Genomic DNA, 4,200 nt, shown 5'->3' with positions numbered 1-4,200 from the left:
TGATGTCTGGAGTTGACTGCTGCAGAATGTTCATCACTTTCAGTAGACATAGTTTCTGATATCTGCATATGTTTTGTTTTCAGTGATATATAAGCAGAGCATGACAACTGCACAGAATGGATTGATTTTTGTTTTATACAGGAAAAAATTTCGCACAACTGTCCAAGCCATTGTAATAGTTATATTAACAGAAACTCTGTCTGAATCTCATACACTGTCAGCATTTGTAAAGGGCATCTTTTGCATTTTCTAAACGCTTTGGTTCTCTGCAGCCAGTCTCAGTAACTGCCAACACAGTCAGTAAGTTTACAAACTTTGTATGATTTTTTTTTTTCCATGGCATTTATGACTAGTGTTCGATTTTCTGCATTATTTCTTTTACAAAATTGACAGTTCTTGAGTTTCAGAGATGCCCTAAAAAAGTCAACAGTACTTGAGTTTCAGAAATGCCCTTTCAAAATTGACAGTTCTTGAGTTTCAGAGATGCCCTTGTTCTTGAATTTCAGAGATGCCCTTTCAAAATTGACAGTTCTTGAGTTTCAAAGTTGCCCTTTCAAAATTGACAGTTCTTGAGTCTCAAAGACGGCCCCTATCGTAACTGACAAGTTGTAAATGCCAATACATTTTCCAGTTTTTCCAACTGTGACACTTGACATGCTCTTTGATAGCATTGGATATACATGGATTTTTTTCTTTACTTTTCTTTTTTTTTTTTTCTCTCATCCTTTCACACCAGGTGTTTCAATGGCAGATTGGGTGTTGCTGTCATCATCATCCTGCATCTTGTTACCGAGTGTTTATGTTTCACTTTTTTCTGTTTCTTTTTTTTGTGCGCTTAGAGTGGACTTCATCAAGATTTTGCGCCTTATAAATATTATTATTATTAGTAGTAGTATTTTTATGGGTTTTTTTTTGTTTTTTTTTTCCTTTCTTTTTAATATTTTATTTTTCGCAAGGCCCGACTAAGCGCATTGGGTTACGCTGTATATGGATTTGACTGAACACAGTGACGCCTCCTTGAGCTACTGATACTGATGCTGATACTGTTTCACAAGTTTGTATGTTTGGTGCCATTTGTTCCGTGAGCTGAGACTGACACACAGCATGGGTTAGCAGTGTGGAAATGAAAAGCATAGTTACACACATACCATCAGCGTTAGAAATTTATACAGTATAGCCTTTGGCATATATTCCCAACATAAATGAGGCCCAGTAAGGGTTTGTTTGTGTATAAAGTTCACTTGTGGAAACCGGATCATCTTTTGGTGTGATTGCCCTGTTCAGTTGCTATGCAGCTCAAACGGATGGCTTTCTCATCAGCCCAACAGGTTTCAGTGCACTGATGTGCCGTGTGTGTGTGTAGATTGTAGTAGAGGTATGTGGATTCAGTATTAACTGCCCATGAAACCTGACATAGTCACTCTCAACACTGAAGACCCAGTTTGAAGTGGAACCCCCCATAGAGGGTCTCTTTGTTCCAGATTTCCGTCACAGCAGAGATGTGGTGTGCTCATTTTATGAACTTTTTTTTTTCCCAGATACTGAAAATGAGTGTTCTGTGCAGATAGTGCGGTCTGTTTAGCTTTAATCATAAGTGAAACATGATTATTACTTTATGTAGATGTGCAGTTTATATGAGAACATTGGATGGTTAGGCGTCACCTGTCAAAGTTATACAGACAAGCATGACAATGGGAAAAAGAATTGTGTATACTGTGAACATTCCTTCCTCCCCTCCCCACCAACTGCCCCTCAGTCAGGGTGTTACCATTCTACACTTGTATAAATTTGATTGATATTTGACAACACTGATTTTTTAAAATCCATGATTGTTAGGTTTACCTGACCCATTCCACAATTACGTGCCCTTGCATGTACTGGGAGTCTCGGTGCACGTGTACTGGAGGTTGTGTCGTGATACATTTTGCAATGCGTACTGGAAGTTGTTTAACAGTGTTGTATGTTCATACATGTATATCAAGTGGAAGTTTTGTAATGGTAGTATGTTTTGGTACATGTATGTTGAAAGGTCATTTATTATGGTGTGTGTGTGTACATATCAAGTGGAGGTTGTGGTTTTGGTTGTGGTATATTTGGGCACCTGTGTACTGAAGGTCATAGTTTGGGTATAGTTGGTTACCTGTGTACTAGAGGTCATGGTTGTGGTATATTTGGGTACCTGTGTACTTGAGGTTGTGGTATATTTGGGTACCTGTGTACTGGAGATCATGGTTGTGGTATATTTTGGTACACGAGTGTGTACGTCCTGCATTGTGCGGAAAGACTGTAGTTCTGAACAGATGGACAAAAAGAGTGATTTCATGTTTCACGTTTATTAATTGCCATTTTTAACATCTGCAACCCGTCCACTTTTCTGTTTCTGATAACCACAGCCCGTGACCAGTATACAGTCTTTTCCCAAGTGTTGATACATGTTTTGTGGAGTGCAGATACAACAGATTTTCACTGGAGTTTGGATACTAATTCTAAGAGGTTGCACGCATTGTTTTGACTCGCATGTGTAAACAGTGAGTCTGTGTGTAATCACTTGGTCTAGGTTGTGAGTGTCTTAAAAAAACAAAAAACCCACCACAAAACAAGTGGTGTTGGAAAAGAAAAAAGTCTTTTAACAGAGAAGAACACAAAATAAGCAATTACATTTGATTTTGTCTCTGCATTTTTTCCCCATACTCGTTCTTCTTGCCATAACTGCAACACAAAGCCTTCCTAGGCAGGCACGAAAGAACTCCAGGACATATATGGAGAGTGCTTATCAACCTACTTAAACCTCAAGGCACCCCCCACCCTTCCGTTTTTGCTTTTCGTTTCCTTCATTTTGTATTTCTCCTGGTAAAAAGACGCAAAATTGATGACCAACAGCCACCTCCATGCACATATCTTTTTGTCTCTTAGTGCACTTTTGTCTGCAGGGCGGTGGCAGAATGGTTAAGACGCTTATCTGCCGACACAGCATCCGTGAGGGTCTTGGTTCGAATCCCCATCTCGCCCTTTCTCCCAAATTTGATTGGAAAATCAATCCTAGCATCTAGTCACTCAGATGAGGCGATAAACCAAGGTCCTGTGTGCAGCACACACTTGGCGCACTGGAACAGAACCCACGGCAATGAAAGTGTTGTCCTCTGGCAAAAAATCTGTTGAAGACACCCAGTCTGAAAGGTACACAACTATATATGCGTTCACTCGAGGCCTGACCAAACGCACTGGGTTTTGCTGCTGGTCAGGCATCTAGCCAAGCAGGTGTGGAGTACCATATATGGATTTGTTCAAATGCAGTGATGCCCCCTTTAGAAATTGTAACTTTTGTCTAGAGAGACGACTCCCTGTGCACATCCAAACCTTGGTGACAGGGGGTGGACATTGAACTGGAGCTGGAGATCCTTTTGCCCTTGGCTGGGGTCTGTGCCAGTGCAGTTTTCAGTTCCTCAAGGAGGCGTCACTGCTTAGCAGATGCCTGACCAGCAGAGTAACCCACTGCACCAAGTCAGGCCTTGAGTGGAAAATAATTTAAAATGGAATGAAATAAAATGAATAAATGAACAATGAAATAATGAAACTGATCAATAAAATAGTAAATGAAATGAAAGTAAAAATAGAGAAATAAATGAAATCAAATATAAAGGGAAAATTTGATATGAGTGGTAATAATTATAATATTAATAAACAACTAAATAGATAAATAAAAACACACACACACACACACTGTACCAAGCACGAGAGTAACATATTAATAAAAAAAATTTGAAATGTCTCGTTGCAAGCCGATTTGCTTTGCAGTGTCCTTTGTTCCGTTCCATTCTTATTCTTGTGTCGGATGAACTCTTTCACCTCCAGTTTCACTGCTTTTCTATTTCTTTATCCCCACCCCCACTCCCCCCTTCTTCACCAGACCCACTTCTTCCTGATCAAGATCTGTCTCTCAATCATTCATTTCTTTCTCCTTCTCCTGATAGTTATTCATCTCATCTCGTCGTCGTATTCTGATTTGTTTATCCAACCCTCTCTCTCTCTCTTCTTTCTCGTTTCCACTCTCCTTCATCACTGTCTTCTTCCTTTTTGACTCACTTGTGTAAACAAAGTGAGTCTATGTTTTAACCCGGTGTTCAGTTGTCTGCGTGTGTGTCTGTGGTAAACTTTAACATTGCCATTTTCTCTGCAAATACTTTGTCAGTTGACACCAAA

General features: G+C 39.7%; 1 long non-coding RNA gene across 1 annotated transcript; it reads right to left on the bottom strand.

The window, feature by feature from the left end:
- Positions 1-905: 905 nt before the first annotated feature.
- On the bottom strand, positions 906-3,852 carry LOC143287628 (uncharacterized). The gene is made up of 2 exons (XR_013055983.1): positions 2,213-3,852; positions 906-2,179 (listed from the first exon to the last, which is right to left on the bottom strand). It is a non-coding gene; the product is annotated as an uncharacterized LOC143287628 (long non-coding RNA).
- Between the last annotated feature and the right edge of the window lie 348 nt (positions 3,853-4,200).

The sequence above is a fragment of the Babylonia areolata genome, chromosome 11, assembly GCF_041734735.1.
Source record: "Babylonia areolata isolate BAREFJ2019XMU chromosome 11, ASM4173473v1, whole genome shotgun sequence".
Classification (NCBI taxonomy): Eukaryota; Metazoa; Mollusca; class Gastropoda; order Neogastropoda; family Buccinidae; genus Babylonia; species Babylonia areolata.
The sequence above is the reverse complement of the archived record's forward strand: the minus strand, read 5'-3'. Positions and strand labels throughout refer to the sequence as shown.